The sequence below is a fragment of the Pinus tabuliformis genome, chromosome 8, assembly GCF_031772625.1.
Source record: "Pinus tabuliformis cultivar Carrire ecotype Pingquan chromosome 8, CPIR1, whole genome shotgun sequence".
In the NCBI taxonomy this organism is placed as follows: Eukaryota; Viridiplantae; Streptophyta; class Pinopsida; order Pinales; family Pinaceae; genus Pinus; species Pinus tabuliformis.
The window spans coordinates 53,941,990-53,962,647 of record NC_142294.1 but is presented as its reverse complement, the minus strand read 5'-3'; positions in this window follow the sequence as shown (position 1 = coordinate 53,962,647).

Sequence of the window (20,658 nt, the reverse complement as noted above, 5' to 3'; positions counted from 1 at the left end):
AGCCCAACACAAGCAGATCGCCGGAATCAAAGATTGGTATAACAAAGCATTGTGTGAGCAACAAGTACAAGATACAGGAAGCCCAAATTGCTGAAACCATAAAATTGCCCAGAGAAATATTTGCCCTACAGGATCTCAGAAACGTTCTAACGGTAGAGGCGTGGAGAGAAGATCTTACAGAGCGGGAAAAATCTAGACTTCGTGCATTTCTTCCAGAAGGGCAGAGCAATAATGACGATGTGGTTGAATCTCTGCTCAGTGGAGAGAATTTTAACTTTGGGAACCCGGCGATCACATGGGGAGCGAGTGTGTGCAAGGAGGAGCAATGCCCTGAAGCTCTGCTGCGGAGAGAACGGAATTTGAAGCAGTCTCAGTCGCAGTATTTCGAAGATATGAAGACCTATTACCACGCTCTCCGTGGTACCGTTGATGAGTTGAATGAACTCTGTGAGTCTTGTGGTATGAACAATCCAAAGTTTCAGAAGAAGTTGAAGCAATGGAGGAAGAAGAAATTGCAGGAAAAAAATAACCAGTAAAATAAGATGCACCGTAGAAAAAAGCGGACGTATGGCTTTTTGCGTTCCCTGTTGTTAGGGTTACAATGTTAGTGCTTTCATGGACAACTCTGAAAATGCTCAAGATTTAGTGTTTTAGTTTTTTTTAGTAAATGAGATTGCTCTCATAAAAGATAAAAAAAAGCATATTGTTTCTTTCCTGTTAATTTTTTAACTTCGGGAAAAAGTGATGTATTGTAATTTTAAAATTTTTTCCCATAATGATATTTTTTTCTGTTTATTTATATATTTAATATATATATATAATTAGTAGGGATTTGGAGGTGGGAAGAGAACAATGATTTTACAACCATATAAGATAACCCTAATTAATATTTAGATAATTATGTTTGTTATAGTGTTTCATGTATTTTTTTTTTTTTTTGTAAATTTATATTTTTTTGGTTTTTTTTATTATAGAAGGAGTCAACCTAGAATGCTAGTGTAAAGATTGTTGAGACAAATTTTGTATGCTATGCCATTTTGAAGATCTCTAATAAAAATAGTTTGATCCACAAAAATAGAGAGATCAAAGCTTCTATACACTTAAGGGATCTAGAATAGGACCTTACAAATAAAAATATTTCTCTGAAAAAACATTTATCATAATTACCCAAACATAAGTAAATTTAATTTAAAACATTTTTATAAATATGAATCACCTTATCCTATATGCAATGTGTCTCATTTGAGTTTCTCTATAGCTAATGTTTCAACGTAAATGGGCAATGGATGATAGCAAGGAGACATGCATGATTAATTTTTTATTCAATTTATTATTTGTTTTATTTATGGTCTCATACTCAAATATTTTTTTCTTTATGTAGTGAGTGCCTACAGTAATACAGTCTATAAAGGTGTAGTTGTGAAGATACCTTACACTATGCGATTGTAGCACAAATGATGTGGGAATCAAGATTTTCTCTTACAAAATAAGATGGGGATTATTGTTCATAAATGAATGTGAATCACCTTATCTTATATTTAACGTGTCTCACTTATGTAAGGAGATATGTATGGTTAATTCTTCATTGCATTTATTCGTTATTTAATCTATTATATGTCTTATTTGTGGTCTAATACTCTAGTTCATTTGTTTTCTTTGTGTAATGTGTGAGTATAATTGTGGAATCTAAGAAGTTCCAGTGTTGAAGATACCTTACCTTGTGAAAATGTAGCACAAAGGATGGGTGACTCATGTTTTTCTCTTCGAAAAGTATTTTCACAAAGATTTATCATTTTGTCATAATTTTGTTGAACTATCATCTTGTTAATATGTGCGATTTTCGATATTTTCCACAAACTTTGCTTAAAAAAGAATTATATTGTGGTTCACATCTTCAAGACTTATTATTCATTATTTTCACAACTATAATGTTGATCAATGTATGATGATTCCATATTAGAAGTTGGAAATGACCAAGCGAAAGGGGGAATGTATGGCTAATTCATCGTTCTCTTTACTTAGATACTTAATTTTGTATGTGGTTTATTTATGGCCTCATATATAAATTTTGTTTGTTCAATAAGTGGTTGTAGTTGTAGAGTATAAGAAGGCTAACTAAATAATATACCTTAGACAATGTAAATTCAAGGCAGAGGATAGGTGGGTCGTGTTATTTTCTAGCAAAATAGCATCATTTTATAATTAAATCAAATATTCTTCATTTGCAAAATGGTTTCTTATTCTAGCATGGTTCTTGGGTATTATCGCTTAATTAGTGCTCTAAAATTCAAACATATGTCATAACATTAATTAAACTACATTGGGTTCAAAATATTTATGTTTTTCAAGCCTTATTATTTAGGTTTGTTATGTTATAACCTTGACTACTTTATGGTATCCTTCTTGCTACTTTTAAATGCCAACCACAAAATTATTAGATCTATTATGTGCTTCATTTCTTTGTCATTACTCACCCCTATTTTTGGTTATCATTCATCATTTCCTTATGTTTAATTAATGCATAATTGGTTAAGTTACCATGGGTGCCATAATTTTTTCTTTATTTTTTGATTTCATATAATAGATATTTGGTTTTAGGTTTAATGGTATCAAGACCAATGTCGAAAGAAGTTTTCATTGATGTCAACGGATATCCAAATTAAAGAGAAAATTACATATTCAAATGGAATATTTCAAAATATTATTTTTTGATTTTTGATGCCCCATTTGGATACCCTATCTTTGAATGCATTTTTACTCCATTTACGTAGCTCAAATGGAAGCATAACATATATGGTCGAAAATCTTACAAGTTCCAAGAAATTTCTAATAGTATATGGAACTCCCTCTAACTCCTCATGGTTAGGAGAATAATAATTCAAATATTCACCATAGATTCTGCCAATTGCACAAGCCAGTCTAGCCAGTGGACAAGTCAGCTAAGCTAGTGGACAAGCAAGCCTAGTTTGGACCCTGAATGCATTATAAATAGGTGCAAGAAGGATCATTTAAAGTAACTCACTCAAGAAATTTCAGATATTCAAACAAGTGAAGAAAAGGAGGTTTAAGGTTCATACCTCATGAACTAGAAGTGAAGAGGAGCTTATTTGCATAGACTTTCTTGGCAAGGATTTTTTGCTTATTTTGGAATGACTTTTTTGGCTCATTTTGGAAGGACTTTTGGCACAACTTTTGAATGTTTTTAGGTAGGAATATAGGGCTAGTTGTAGACCTATTCTTAAAGGCCAAATTTTGTCCCCTTTGAAGGCCAAATTTCAGATCTATGTAGAGGGTCGAATTCTAGTGTGGAAGGTTGAATTTCAGGGCTCTCCTAAGAGAAGTGACCTTTCCCTGTTTAGGCCAAATTTCAGGACCAAAGTTCTGGTAGAGAGAAGGTTGAACTCAAGCCTATTTTAAGGGCTAAATCTTGGTGTTTTTGAAGGTGAGTTTCGAGTCTATTTTCAAGATCTAACATTTTCCTCTTTTGAGGAGGTTGAACCCTCTGAGGGAGGTAGAGTTCTAGAGGCTAATTTATGCAAATATGGTTTTATTGATAAGGAGGCCAAGTTCAAAGATCATTTATTAAGGGAATTATTGTGTTAAGAAGTCGAGTGACTATGTGAAGGAAAGAGGAGTAGCTTCCAAAAGGGTAGACTTTCTTTGAATAATATTGAATCGTGTATTAAGAATATATATATTAATAAAATCCTTATGTGGTTTTCACTTAAAAATGCATTTGTTTTATATATTTATGTGTTCTTATTTATACCTATGGATGCATTTACAAGTTCTTGAAGATAAAAATTGTTAATGGTGATTCACCCCCTTCTCAGTATTACTAAATATTCCAACAATTAGTATCACAACAAACTCCCTCAGAAACATTTTAACCACTTGAACGTAGATCTTGGTGAGACTCATGGAAAAGAAAGAATAATACACCAAACATAGTCTACCATTGTTTGATGGAGAAAATTATGCCTTTTGGAGCATACAGATGATATTTGTCTTACAAGCACAAGGAGTTGATGTTTGGAAATTTGTTCTAAATAAATTAAAGGTACCAACCTCTACTCCAATAGATTTGGTTGGAAGAAGACTTTATGAAAATAATTCAAAGGCTATGTATGCCATTCTAGGAGGGCTAACATTATAAAACTTTGTCAAGGTTATGCATTGTGAATCAATAAAGGAAATCTGGGACAAACTCAAGAATATGTATGAAGGATATGAATAGGTCAAAGGGGCCAAGCTTCAAACATATAGAGGACAGTTTGAACACCTAAAGATGAAGGAGGATGAAGGTGTTGCAACTTACTTTCTTGGAGTTATGAGATCATGAATACTATTAGAGGATTGGGAGAGAAGAGGACTAAAAGGGAAAATCCATCCAAAAGAGAAGTAGTTTTGAAGGTGTCCAATAAGACAATGAAGAACAAGAAAAAGTCAAAAACAAACTCTGACTATAGCAATGATTGATGCGCTGAATAAGAAGCCAACTTTGCGATAAAGTTGAAAAGAGGAACTCTCAAATATAAAGGTAAGCCTCCCTTTAAGTGTTTTGAATGTGGAATAATTGGTTATTAGGCTTCTAAATATCCTTTTGGGGACGGGTCAGATAGTGATGAAGAAGAAATTTATAAGAAAGAAAAGAAATATTAGAAAAGAAACAAAGGAAAGAACAACAAAAAATTATTCAAAAAGAAAAGTTTGTATTCAAGAGAAGATAGTAGCTCATCTGATGAAGCAAGATGATAGTGACCATGATTCTAATAGATTTCTATTCATGGAATTAGTTTCTCATAATGAAACTCCTGAAAACTATGAAGGAAATCATGAAGAATAAGGAGAATTGGATCTTGAGGTGGAATTGATTAGTTCCTTAACTTATCTTAGAAGAAACACCTAGGAGACAGTTGGAAGAGAAGGAGAGAATAATTGGGAATGTAGAAGCTAAGATAGTCTCCTTGAGGAAGGAACTATGAAAGAAGGACATCCAACAAAAAATTGACAACTAGTACCAAAATATTGGATGAAATCATACGTAACCATAAATCATTCACTGATAGGTATGGACTAGGATATAAACAAATAATATTGATAAAGGTTCAAGCTATATGATGACAGGAAATGAAGGAAAGAAATGAAGTTATGTTGATGCACTCAACGGTCCTATTGAGAAGGAAGAATATAAGTCACTAAAGGAGGATGCACAAAATCCAACAATGATAATATTAAAGAAGAATATCATCTTGAGAGGGACAACACCATAAACAACACCACCTACACTCAGGTACCAAAATATTTTTCTTGGAGTGTGTTATTCTTGTAATAATTTTGGGCAAAAGGTTATAAATAGTAGAGTCTATGCAAGAGGTAGAAATACTAGAAATAGCTATGAAAATCCCAAGAACTACTATGAAGGTAGTTATGGTAGAAAATCTCGTGAGGTAGGTTCTCAAGAGAAATTATAACAATTTTGGCATTCCTAGTGATGAAACTAAGTGTTGCAAATGGAACAATTTTAAACACATGGCCATAAATTATAGAAGCAATTTGGTAGTTCCTTCAAGGGAAACAACACAAGTTCATGTCCATCATATGGGGGAGAAACTAAGAACTCGGAAAAATAAACAGGAATGTTTGAAGGTTGAGGAATATGGGCTTGCCCTACAAGCCCAAAGCAAAAGAAGTTAATATTATATTGATAATGGACGCTCAAAGCATATGAATGGAGAAAAAAAATTATGTTAACATTGAAGAAAGAAAAAGGAAGATTTGTCACTTTTGGCAATGATAACCCTGCCAAATTATAGGGAAAGGCACAATTAGCCTTGGAAGTAATGATCATGCAGTGGCATAAAAAAAATTACCTGTTGAATATACAAAGCATATTTTGATAAGTGTTAGAAAAATATGTGATCAAGGACACACACTTAATGTGAAATAAGGAAAGAAGGATTTAAGGAAATTGGTTGCAACAAAAATAAGAACTCCAAACGACATATACATCCTAAATGAGATTAGAAGGGAAAGATTTTGCTCAAGAAAGGAAAATCAAAGTTGGCTTTGGCATAGGATATTGGGGCATACACACTTTGACAATATTGTAAAGATCAGTAAGAATGAATTGTAAGGGATATGTCTGAAATTACAAATCCCTCAAACACTGTGTGTGTAATGTCAGTGTGCAAAAGAAACAAGAGTTGAGTTCAAAAATAAGGAACATTCCATGAAAAAAACACTAGAATTTGTACATACTGATTTATGTGGGCCAATAAGAACAAAATGAATAGATGGAAAATAATACTTCATGTTGTTTATTGATGACTACACAAGGATGACCTAGGTTTTTTCCTTAAAAAGAAGTCAAAAGCTTTGAAAATTTTCAGAATATTCAAGCAAGTTGTTCAAAATGAAACCGATTTAAAAATCCATTGCTTGAGATTAGATAATGGAGGAGAATTCACTTCAAATAAATCCAATGACTATTTTGAAGAACGTGGAATAAGAAGACACTTCTTAATAGCTAGAATTCCTCAAAAAAATGGAGTGATTGAAAGAAATAACAGAACTATGGAAGAGATGGATAGAAATTTTTTGTACAAATCCAAGCTAAATAATATCTTTTGGGTTCAAGAAGTACATATAGTTGTTCACTTTTTTAATAGAGGATTGCTCGGAAGCAATAATGGAAAAACTCCCTGTGAACTATGGAAGGGAAGACCAACTAGTGTCAAGAATTTCAGAATATTTGGAAGCAAATGTAACATAAAGAGAGATGACCAGAAGTTAGGAAAGTTTTACTCTGGATAGATGAAGGCATACTTGTTAGGTACTCATGTAAAAGCAAAGCATATAAGTGCTACAATCTTAGACTCAACAAGATAGTAGAAAATATCAATGTAAAAATTAATGAAACAAAAGTGTTGAATACCAATAAGGAAAGAAAAAATCCACACATATTTGAATAATAGGAAGAGGGAGAACCAAAGAAAGAGGAAGAAAAATAAGAAGAGAAGCATCCAGAGATAGAACAAGAAGAATCAGATAATTAGCAAGATTTTCATACACCTTAATGTTGGTATTAGAAGAATCATGAAAAAATTTAAACAAATCATTAGGGAAAAGAGTGTAGGAGTAGAAACCAAAAGAAGAAAAAAAGCACAAACATGAGAGCAAGGGCATGTATCATTATCGTCCACAATTGAACCAAGTAACTTTGAGGAAGCTAGAAATGAACTTTGGATCAATTCCATGGAAGAATAACTTAATCAAATAAAGAATAATGAGACATGGGAAATTGTTCCAAGACCCAAGAACAAAAATGTGATTGGTACAAAATGAGTCTTCATAAACAAACTAAATGAATATGGAAAGGTGACCAGAAACAAAGCAAGGATAGTGTGCAAAGAATATCCCAAGTTGAAGAAATAGAATTTGAAGAAACTTTTGCTCTAGTAGCCAAAATGGAAGCAATCAAAATGCTCTTGGCCTATGCATGCTCCAAAAGAATAAAAGTGTATAAGATGGATGTAAACTTATACTTAGTTAATGGGGATCTAGAAGAAGTCTACATAGAACAACCAAAAGGATTCCTATTATCAAAAGATGAGGGCTATGTTTGTAGACTAAATAAAGCTTTGTATGGGCTTAAGAAAGCCTCTAGAGCATTTTTATGTCTTTAGCATTTCTTATGTATTTCAGTTATTTCCAGACACTTCAAGCACTTGTTTTCAGCTTTTAGTGCTTCTGTTTTTCTGCGGCAGTTCTTGTGCGTCAGATTTTCTGCGGCGGGTTTTGTGCGGCAAGTTTTTCGCAGTAGTTTTTGTGCGGCATATTTTCTGCGGCAACTTTTGTGCGGCAGATTCTGTGCGACAGGATTTTCGTGGCAGTTTTTGTGCAGCTGATTTTGTGCGACAGGTTTTTCGCGGCAGATTTTCTGCAGCAATTTTTGTGCGGCTGATTTTGTGTGGCAAGTTTTTCGCGACAGTTTTTGTGCGGCAGATTTTGTGCGGCAAGTTTTTCGCGATAGATTTTCTGTGGCAATTTTTGTGCGGTAGATTTTCTGCGGCTGATTTTGTGCGGCAAGTTTTTCGCGACAGTTTTTGTGCGGCAAGTTTTTCGCGACAGATTTTGTGCGGCAGATTTTGTGCGACAGATCTTTCGCGACACATTTTTTGCGGCAGATTTTTCGCGCCAGAAAATTTATTTTCGCAATCCTGTTTTCACAAATCACAAATTCCAGATTTGCTTTATTGGGTGTGTTTTCAGTATTGTTCCCGCCTTATTCTCATTTTATTGCTTCACCCCTAAACTTAGTCCATGGCGCGGAACCCTACTGAATTCATTGGTCCCGTCACTAGATCCAGTACGGCTTCTCAACATTCTCATAATGATCGAGATCCTCCTGATCTTGATTCTGCTATTTCTCGGGAACAAATGGACAAGATTGATAGACTTGTCTAGGATTACATTTATTCTCACCGTGAAAATTCTACCCTGCCTCTTCCCGGGCAGAATTTTTACGATGCAAATCCTCATTTGGAACCCGAGTTTCCTGCAGTGGCTGAGGATGAAACTACGTAGCACTTTCCAGAGACTGCGCAGCACCCTCCAGTGACTGCACAGCCTCCTCTAGTAACTGCGCAGCACCCTCCAGTGACTGCGCAGTCTCCTCCAGCAACTGCGTAGCACAATTTTTCCAAACCAGCTCAAAGGTTTCCTCCAGGCTCTTTTGATCGGCCAGCTGCACATAATGCTCCAGAATCATCTAATGCACGCCAGCATCAGGGTGAAGACGAAATTTCACCCATGCCAAATTCATGGGTCAAAGTAATTCAGTGTGCAGTTAAATATTTTCAAAAGGCCACTGAAATCTTACTCAGATCTCAGTCGCTTGTTGAAAAATTGCAAGCTCTTGAGCAAGACAACAGAGTTATACAAAGCCTTATGGTTAAAACTCCAGGTCTTGTAGCTTCCGACCCTGATGCTACTGGTATTCTCAAATCTGGGCTTGAACCTATTACTGCTAGATACAGAAAAGAATGCCACGCATTCTATTTGCATCATGAGCAATCCATTGTTGAGAAAAATGAAGCTAGGGTTTCACAACTAGCTTCAGATTTCCGTAGCAAACTTAAGCAGCTCGCCTCGCCCTTTCAGCATATCCAGTTCAATAGATCTTCCGGTCCCGTTGACGGTAGTGTTATTGCTGCTCATTGGACCTCTCTTGCCTTGTCGTCTTATAATCGACAAGTCAATGAATTTAAAATTCAGCTAGTTGAATGCCGCTCAGCCCGTGATGCTGCACATGCTGCCAGAAATGCCGCTAGGGAAGAATTAGCTAAACATGCTAATGACATTCCCCGAGAAGAAGTTATTTCTGTCCTGGTCCAAAGAGAGGTTGCTAAATCTCTTCAAGTCCACCAACAGAAATTTGATGCTACATTGAAGCCTATGCAAGATCAACTTGCTTATCTTATTGAGCTTCAGACTTCTGGCATCCCAGCAGCAGCAACAGTAGCGTAGGCAGCCCCAGCTACGTAGACAGCAACAACAGCAGTAGGGACAGCTGCAGCAGCAGCCCCAGCCATAACAGCAATCTCTACGTAGGCAGCAGCAGCCTCTGCGCAGCTAGCCTCAGCAACTGCGCAGGCAGCCTCAGAGACAGCAGCAACAGCCTTAGCTTCCATCTGCGCAGCCTCCTCGGCCAAAAAACAGGGTTGGCAAGGGGCGGTCCCGTCAAGGGAATCGCTCCACTCGATCTGTTGCTGGGTAGTCGGTTTCCGTTCAAAACCAGACTTTCCAGAACACTGGTTTGAATCCAGAAGCTGTCCCATTTGCGCCACTGCGGCAAGATGTGCACCAGATTTCTACACGGAACAAAGGCAAGGCTCTCTTGGTGTAAGCAGATCCCGTCATCCTTTTTGGTTGCCCTCTATTAGCTCTGCTTCCTATCTGGCTTATCTGATTGGAAAAATGACCCCTTCCCAGATTGATCGTAGGATTAGCAATCTTGCTATCCACATTCTCTCTGCCATTACTCTTTCCTTCAGCCAAACCAAATTGTTGGGCCTAGGGCATAAATATATTCCTCGGCCTTCTCCTATGGCCATTGATGACATCTTCAAAGAATATGCTTACTTTTCTCGCCTTTGCCGTCTCAGAAGGTTTTTTAGACTTTCTGTAGATGATTCCCGCAATCCTTTCCGCCTGCCTAATCCCACCTGGGAGCCTCCTATCAATGATCCGGACCTTAATCGCTCTCTTCATACTGGCCTCTCCATCCTTCAAGACCGTATTGCCTCTGTTGATTTTTCCACAAAACCCAGATTCTCTAGATCCCAACTGCTTGCACTAGGGAGTCTTCGTCGTCTCCCTATTGTAATTAAACCGGCAGATAAAAATATAGGCATTGTGGTTCTAGACAGGGACAGTTATATTGCCGAAGCTCGCCGGCAACTCTATGATCTCAATGTCTACAGGCAGTATGCAGCAGTTCCATGGGTGGCCATCAAAAGATCCCTCAGTGAGCTTCAAGCCAGATATAGGAATCTTCTTTCAGTGCAGCAATAGGTTTATGCTGGAACCTCTTTCCAAATTCTTGCATTACAAACTTCTCAGCACCTTGCTTGCTCAGCCTAATCATCTTCCAGATTCTCTTACTTTATTACAAGATATTGAATCCAAACGTTTTGCAGCCGATTCATTTCTTGTAACCTTTGACGTAGAGTCTCTATATCCGAGCATTCCCACTCAGGAAGGCCTGCATGCCTTACGGGAAATGCTTGAGCAAAGCACTGCTGAACTCTTTACTCCAGAAGATGTCAATTTTCTGGTAAGTGCAGCAGAATTGGTGCTTAAATGGAATTTTCTTCAGTTTGATGGCACTTTTTTCCGGCAGATTAGAGGCACTGCTATGGGCAGCAACTTTGCTGTGGTTTATGCCTGCCTCTTTCTTTGCCATCTTGAGCAAGAAGTCTTCAGAAGATTTCCTGCTCTCGAGATTCAGCTTTTCAGACGTTTCATCAACGATGGTTGTTTGGTTTGGAACGGCTCCAGAGACAGATTGGTTCAGTTCTTGGATTGTTACCAGTCCATCTACCCTGAACACATTCAGATCACTTCTTGCATCTCATCTTCTAGTGTCAACATTCTCGACATCATGCTTTTCAAAGATCCACTTTTTCATACCTCTGGAAAGCTTTCTACTCGATGTTTTTAGAAGCCTCTAAATGCCTATCAGTACATTCCCTTCTCTTCATGGCATCCTCAGCACTAGAAAGTGGCTTTCGTCATCAACGAGCTTCAAAGATACCTTCTTCGAGAGAGCTGCGAGTTGGGGTTTCTAGAGCTCAAGCGTGCATTCTACACCAGGCTTCGGTCGCGGGGTTATCCACCGGATTTTCTCCGGGCATGTTTTGCCAAAGTTCATTGGGATCAAAGGGATTCTCTAATGCAGCAGGTCTATGCGCGAGGTCCTCCTCACTCTTCTGGCCTCAAAAGGGCCCCCTTGGTGTTGAAGCTGGACTTCTCCGAAGCCACTCGTGCTTTAAACCTTGGGGGGTTCATAAACCCTAAACTGCATGGGGAATTCCAGCGCTACCCTTTGTTACAGCATATTCCCAAGCCTTTGATCTGTTGGCGAAATCCGCGCAAGATCGGGACTTTTTACATGAGCAGTTCTGATCCTCGGCCATAATTTCTTCAGGAGCAGTGCATAATTTCTTCAGGAGCAGTGCATTTTTCTTTACAAGCACTGCATTTTTTATTTATATCTATTTTAAATATTTAAATATTTATTTTTAAATATTTTAATATTTAAAATTAAATATCATGCACTTGCCCAATACCATGGGTCCATTCTCATTACCATGGATCAAATACCATGCACTTGCCCTGTCCATGTTTGCTTTATAAGGACAGCTTGTATCTCATTTCTTTTGTATCACTGATGAGTCCCTCTAAGGACGAAACTAGTTTGATAATACAAGAGATTTTCTTTGCAAATTATGTGTCTTTCATAATTTTGCCAATATGTCCTTAGCATTTTTATGTCTTTAGCATTTCTTATGTATTTCAGTTATTTCCAGACACTTCAAGCACTTGTTTTTAGCTTTTAGTGCTTCTGTTTTTCTGCGTCATTTTTTGTGCGACAGATTTTCTGCGGCAGGTTTTGTGCGGCAAGTTTTTCGCGGTAGTTTTTGTGCAGAAACTTTTGTGCGGCAGATTCTGTGCGACATGTTTTTCGCGGCAGATTTTATGCCGCTGATTTTGTGCGACAGGTTTTTCGCGGCAGATTTTCTGCGGCAATTTTTGTGCAGCTGATTTTGTGCGGCTGATTTTGTGCGGCAAGTTTTTCGTGCGGCAGATGATTTTTCGTTGATTTTCTACGGTAATTTTTGTGCGATAGATTTTCTACGGCTGATTTTGTGTGGCAAGTTTTTCGCGACAGTGTTTGTGCGGCAAGTTTTTTGCGGCAGATTTTGAGCGACAAATCTTTCGCGACAGATTTTTTGCGGCAAATTTTTCGCGCGAGAAAATTTATTTTCGCGATCCTATTTTCACAAATCACAAATTCCAGATTTGTTTTCACAAATTCCAGATTTTCTTTATTGGGTGTGTTTTCAATATCGTTCCCGCCTTATTCTCATTTTATTGCTTCAACCCTAACCCTAAACCCTAAACCCTAAACCCTAAACACCCCCTAAACCTTAAACCGTAAATCGTAAACCCTAAACCTGAAAGCCTAAACCTGAAACCCTAAACCCTAAACCCTAAACCCTAAACCGTAAACCCTAAACCATAAACCCTAAACTCGAAACCCTAAACCGTAAACCCTAAACCCTAAAACCCTAAACCCTAAACCCTAAACCCCAAAACCCCAAACCCCACAACGCCAAACCCCAAAACCCTTAAACCCCAAACCCCAAAACCCCAAAACCCTAAACCCTAAACCCTTAAACCCTAAACCCTAAACCCCTAAACCCTAAACCCCTAAACCCTAAAACCCTAAACCCTAAGCCCTAAACCCTTAAACCCTAAACCCTAAACCCCAAACCTCAAACCCCAAAAAAACCCTAAACCCTAAAAAACCCTAAACCCTAAACCCTTAACCCTTAACCCTTAACCCTAAACCCTAAAACCTTAAACCTTAAACCCTAAACCCAAAACCCTGAACCCTAAACCCCCTAAGTATCTTGTACTTGTTGCTCAGCATTGTGTGAGCAACAAGTACAAGATACAGGAAGCCCAAATTGCTGAAACCATAAAATTTCCCAGAGAAATATTTGCCCTACAGGGTCTCAGAAACGTTCTAACGGTAGAGGCGTGGAGAGAAGATCTTACAGAGCGGGAAAAATCTAGACTTCGTGCATTTCTTCCAGAAGGGCAGAGCAATAATGACGATGTGGTTGAATCTCTGCTCAGTGGAGAGAATTTTAACTTTGGGAACCCGGCGATCACATGGGGAGCGAGTGTGTGCAAGGAGGAGCAATGCCCTGAAGCTCTGCTGCGGAGAGAACGGAATTTGAAGCAGTCTCAGTCGCAGTATTTCGAAGATATGAAGACCTATTACCACGCTCTCCGTGGTACCGTTGATGAGTTGAATGAACTCTGTGAGTCTTGTGGTATGAACAATCCAAAGTTTCAGAAGAAGTTGAAGCAATGGAGGAAGAAGAAATTGCAGGAAAAAAATAACCAGTAAAATAAGATGCACCGTAGAAAAAAGCGGACGTATGGCTTTTTGCGTTCCCTGTTGTTAGGGTTACAATGTTAGTGCTTTCATGGACAACTCTGAAAATGCTCAATATTTAGTGTTTTAGTTTTTTTTAGTAAATGAGATTGCTCTCATAAAAGATAAAAAAAAGCATATTGTTTCTTTCCTGTTAATTTTTTAACTTCGGGAAAAAGTGATGTATTGTAATTTTAAATTTTTTTCCCATAATGATATTTTTTTCTGTTTATTTATATATTTAATATATATATATAATTAGTAGGGATTTGGAGGTGGGAAGAGAACAATGATTTTACAACCATATAAGATAACCCTAACTAATATTTAGATAATTATGTTTGTTATAGTGTTTCATGTAATTTTTTTTTTTTTTTGTAAATTTATATTTTTTTTGGTTTTTTTTATTATAGAAGGAGTCAACCTAGAATGCTAGTGTAAAGATTGTTGAGACAAATTTTGTATGCTATGCCATTTTGAAGATCTCTAATAAAAATAGTTTGATCCACAAAAATAGAGAGATCAAAGCTTCTATACACTTAAGGGATCTAGAATAGGACCTTACAAATAAAATTATTTCTCTGAAAAAACATTTATCATAATTACCCAAACATAAGTAAATTTAATTTAAAACATTTTTATAAATATGAATCACCTTATCCTATAAATAAATAAATATGAATCACCTTATCCTATATGCAATGTGTCTCATTTGAGTTTCTCTATAGCTAATGTTTCAACGTAAATGGGCAATGGATGATAGCAAGGAGACATGCATGATTAATTTTTTATTCAATTTATTATGTGTTTTATTTATGGTCTCATACTCAAATATTTTTTTCTTTATGTAGTGAGTGCCTACAGTAATACAGTCTATAAAGGTGTAGTTGTGAAGATACCTTACACTATGCGATTGTAGCACAAATGATGTGGGAATCAAGATTTTCTCTTACAAAATAAGATGGGGATTATTGTTCATAAATGAATGTGAATCACCTTATCTTATATTTAACGTGTCTCACTTATGTAAGGAGATATGTATGGTTAATTCTTCATTGCATTTATTCGTTATTTAATCTATTATATGTCTTATTTGTGGTCTAATACTCTAGTTCATTTGTTTTCTTTGTGTAATGTGTGAGTATAATTGTGGAATCTAAGAAGTTCCAGTGTTGAAGATACCTTACCTTGTGAAAATGTAGCACAAAGGATGGGTGACTCATGTTTTTCTCTTCGAAAAGTATTTTCACAAAGATTTATCATTTTGTCATAATTTTGTTGAACTATCATCTTGTTAATATGTGCGATTTTCGATATTTTCCACAAACTTTGCTTAAAAAAGAATTATATTGTGGTTCACATCTTCAAGACTTATTATTCATTATTTTCACAACTATAATGTTGATCAATGTATGATGATTCCATATTAGAAGTTGGAAATGACCAAGCGAAAGGGGGAATGTATGGCTAATTCATCGTTCTCTTTACTTAGATACTTAATTTTGTATGTGGTTTATTTATGGCCTCATATATAAATTTTGTTTGTTCAATAAGTGGTTGTAGTTGTAGAGTATAAGAAGGCTAACTAAATAATATACCTTAGACAATGTAAATTCAAGGCAGAGGATAGGTGGGTCGTGTTATTTTCTAGCAAAATAGCATCATTTTATAATTAAATCAAATATTCTTCATTTGCAAAATGGTTTCTTATTCTAGCATGGTTCTTGGGTATTATCGCTTAATTAGTGCTCTAAAATTCAAACATATGTCATAACATTAATTAAACTACATTGGGTTCAAAATATTTATGTTTTTCAAGCCTTATTATTTAGGTTTGTTATGTTATAACCTTGACTACTTTATGGTATCCTTCTTGCTACTTTTAAATGCCATCCACCAACCACAAAATTATTAGATCTATTATGTGCTTCATTTCTTTGTCATTACTCACCCCTATTTTTGGTTATCATTCATCATTTCCTTATGTTTAATTAATGCATAATTGGTTAAGTTACCATGGGTGCCATAATTTTTTCTTTATTTTTTGATTTCATATAATAGATATTTGGTTTTAGGTTTAATGGTATCAAGACCAATGTCGAAAGAAGTTTTCATTGATGTCAACGGATATCCAAATTAAAGAGAAAATTACATATTCAAATGGAATATTTCAAAATATTATTTTTTGATTTTTGATGCCCCATTTGGATACCCTATCTTTGAATGCATTTTTACTCCATTTACGTAGCTCAAATGGAAGCATAACATATATGGTCGAAAATCTTACAAGTTCCAAGAAATTTGTAATAGTATATGGAACTCCCTCTAACTCCTCATGGTTAGGAGAATAATAATTCAAATATTCACCATAGATTCTGCCAATTGCACAAGCCAGTCTAGCCAGTGGACAAGTCAGCTAAGCTAGTGGACAAGCAAGCCTAGTTTGGACCCTGAATGCATTATAAATAGGTGCAAGAAGGATCATTTAAAGTAACTCACTCAAGAAATTTCAGATATTCAAACAAGTGAAGAAAAGGAGGTTTAAGGTTCATACCTCATGAACTAGAAGTGAAGAGGAGCTTATTTGCATAGACTTTCTTGGCAAGGATTTTTTGCTTATTTTGGAATGACTTTTTTGGCTCATTTTGGAAGGACTTTTGGCACAACTTTTGAATGTTTTTAGGTAGGAATATAGGGCTAGTTGTAGACCTATTCTTAAAGGCCAAATTTTGTCCCCTTTGAAGGCCAAATTTCAGATCTATGTAGAGGGTCGAATTCTAGTGTGGAAGGTTGAATTTCAGGGCTCTCCTAAGAGAAGTGACCTTTCCCTGTTTAGGCCAAATTTCAGGACCAAAGTTCTGGTAGAGAGAAGGTTGAACTCAAGCCTATTTTAAGGGCTAAATCTTGGTGTTTTTGAAGGTGAGTTTCGAGTCTATTTTCAAGATCTAACATTTTCCTCTTTTGAGGAGGTTGAACCCTCTGAGGGAGGTAGAGTTCTAGAGGCTAATTTATGCAAATATGGTTTTATTGATAAGGAGGCCAAGTTCAAAGATCATTTATTAAGGGAATTATTGTGTTAAGAAGTCGAGTGACTATGTGAAGGAAAGAGGAGTAGCTTCCAAAAGGGTAGACTTTCTTTGAATAATATTGAATCGTGTATTAAGAATATATATATTAATAAAATCCTTATGTGGTTTTCACTTAAAAATGCATTTGTTTTATATATTTATGTGTTCTTATTTATACCTATGGATGCATTTACAAGTTCTTGAAGATAAAAATTGTTAATGGTGATTCACCCCCTTCTCAGTATTACTAAATATTCCAACAATTAGTATCACAACAAACTCCCTCAGAAACATTTTAACCACTTGAACGTAGATCTTGGTGAGACTCATGGAAAAGAAAGAATAATACACCAAACATAGTCTACCATTGTTTGATGGAGAAAATTATGCCTTTTGGAGCATACAGATGATATTTGTCTTACAAGCACAAGGAGTTGATGTTTGGAAATTTGTTCTAAATAAATTAAAGGTACCAACCTCTACTCCAATAGATTTGGTTGGAAGAAGACTTTATGAAAATAATTCAAAGGCTATGTATGCCATTCTAGGAGGGCTAACATTATAAAACTTTGTCAAGGTTATGCATTGTGAATCAATAAAGGAAATCTGGGACAAACTCAAGAATATGTATGAAGGATATGAATAGGTCAAAGGGGCCAAGCTTCAAACATATAGAGGACAGTTTGAACACCTAAAGATGAAGGAGGATGAAGGTGTTGCAACTTACTTTCTTGGAGTTATGAGATCATGAATACTATTAGAGGATTGGGAGAGAAGAGGACTAAAAGGGAAAATCCATCCAAAAGAGAAGTAGTTTTGAAGGTGTCCAATAAGACAATGAAGAACAAGAAAAAGTCAAAAACAAACTCTGACTATAGCAATGATTGATGCGCTGAATAAGAAGCCAACTTTGCGATAAAGTTGAAAAGAGGAACTCTCAAATATAAAGGTAAGCCTCCCTTTAAGTGTTTTGAATGTGGAATAATTGGTTATTAGGCTTCTAAATATCCTTTTGGGGACGGGTCAGATAGTGATGAAGAAGAAATTTATAAGAAAGAAAAGAAATATTAGAAAAGAAACAAAGGAAAGAACAACAAAAAATTATTCAAAAAGAAAAGTTTGTATTCAAGAGAAGATAGTAGCTCATCTGATGAAGCAAGATGATAGTGACCATGATTCTAATAGATTTCTATTCATGGAATTAGTTTCTCATAATGAAACTCCTGAAAACTATGAAGGAAATCATGAAGAATAAGGAGAATTGGATCTTGAGGTGGAATTGATTAGTTCCTTAACTTATCTTAGAAGAAACACCTAGGAGACAGTTGGAAGAGAAGGAGAGAATAATTGGGAATGTAGAAGCTAAGATAGTCTCCTTGAGGAAGGAACTATGAAAGAAGGACATCCAACAAAAAATTGACAACTAGTACCAAAATATTGGATGAAATCATACGTAACCATAAATCATTCACTGATAGGTATGGACTAGGATATAAACAAATAATATTGATAAAGGTTCAAGCTATATGATGACAGGAAATGAAGGAAAGAAATGAAGTTATGTTGATGCACTCAACGGTCCTATTGAGAAGGAAGAATATAAGTCACTAAAGGAGGATGCACAAAATCCAACAATGATAATATTAAAGAAGAATATCATCTTGAGAGGGACAACACCATAAACAACACCACCTACACTCAGGTACCAAAATATTTTTCTTGGAGTGTGTTATTCTTGTAATAATTTTGGGCAAAAGGTTATAAATAGTAGAGTCTATGCAAGAGGTAGAAATACTAGAAATAGCTATGAAAATCCCAAGAACTACTATGAAGGTAGTTATGGTAGAAAATCTCGTGAGGTAGGTTCTCAAGAGAAATTATAACAATTTTGGCATTCCTAGTGATGAAACTAAGTGTTGCAAATGGAACAATTTTAAACACATGGCCATAAATTATAGAAGCAATTTGGTAGTTCCTTCAAGGGAAACAACACAAGTTCATGTCCATCATATGGGGGAGAAACTAAGAACTCGGAAAAATAAACAGGAATGTTTGAAGGTTGAGGAATATGGGCTTGCCCTACAAGCCCAAAGCAAAAGAAGTTAATATTATATTGATAATGGACGCTCAAAGCATATGAATGGAGAAAAAAATTATGTTAACATTGAAGAAAGAAAAAGGAAGATTTGTCACTTTTGGCAATGATAACCCTGCCAAATTATAGGGAAAGGCACAATTAGCCTTGGAAGTAATGATCATGCAGTGGCATAAAAAAAATTACCTGTTGAATATACAAAGCATATTTTGATAAGTGTTAGAAAAATATGTGATCAAGGACACACACTTATATTCAATTCAAAATAATGTGAAATAAGGAAAGAAGGATTTAAGGAAATTGGTTGCAACAAAAATAAGAACTCCAAACGACATATACATCCTAAATGAGATTAGAAGGGAAAGATTTTGCTCAAGAAAGGAAAATCAAAGTTGGCTTTGGCATAGGATATTGGGGCATACACACTTTGACAATATTGTAAAGATCAGTAAGAATGAATTGTAAGGGATATGTCTGAAATTACAAATCCCTCAAACACTGTGTGTGTAATGTCAGTGTGCAAAAGAAACAAGAGTTGAGTTCAAAAATAAGGAACATTCCATGAAAAAAACACTAGAATTTGTACATACTGATTTATGTGGGCCAATAAGAACAAAATGAATAGATGGAAAATAATACTTCATGTTGTTTATTGATGACTACACAAGGATGACCTAGGTTTTTTCCTTAAAAAGAAGTCAAAAGCTTTGAAAATTTTCAGAATATTCAAGCAAGTTGTTCAAAATGAAACCGATTTAAAAATCCATTGCTTGAGATTAGATAATGGAGGAGAATTCACTTCAAATAAATCCAATGACTATTTTGAAGAACGTGGAATAAGAAGACACTTCTTAATAGCTAGAATTCCTCAAAAAAATGGAGTGATTGAAAGAAATAACAGAACTATGGAAGAGATGGATAGAAATTTTTTGTACAAATCCAAGCTAAATAATATCTTTTGGGTTCAAGAAGTACATATAGTTGTTCACTTTTTTAATAGAGGATTGCTCGGAAGCAATAATGGAAAAACTCCCTGTGAACTATGGAAGGGAAGACCAACTAGTGTCAAGAATTTCAGAATATTTGGAAGCAAATGTAACATAAAGAGAGATGACCAGAAGTTAGGAAAGTTTTACTCTGGATAGATGAAGGCATACTTGTTAGGTACTCATGTAAAAGCAAAGCATATAAGTGCTACAATCTTAGACTCAACAAGATAGTAGAAAATATCAATGTAAAAATTAATGAAACAAAAGTGTTGAATACCAATAAGGAAAGAAAAAATCCACACATATTTGAATAATAGGAAGAGGGAGAACCAAAGAAAGAGGAAGAAAAATAAGAAGAGAAGCATCCAGAGATAGAACAAGAAGAATCAGATAATTAGCAAGATTTTCATACACCTTTGAGGACACCTAAATGTTGGTATTAGAAGAATCATGAAAAAATTTAAACAAATCATTAGGGAAAAGAGTGTAGGAGTAGAAACCAAAAGAAGAAAAAAAGCACAAACATGAGAGCAAGGGCATGTATCATTATCGTCCACAATTGAACCAAGTAACTTTGAGGAAGCTAGAAATGAACTTTGGATCAATTCCATGGAAGAATAACTTAATCAAATAAAGAATAATGAGACATGGGAAATTGTTCCAAGACCCAAGAACAAAAATGTGATTGGTACAAAATGAGTCTTCATAAACAAACTAAATGAATATGGAAAGGTGACCAGAAACAAAGCAAGGATAGTGTGCAAAGAATAT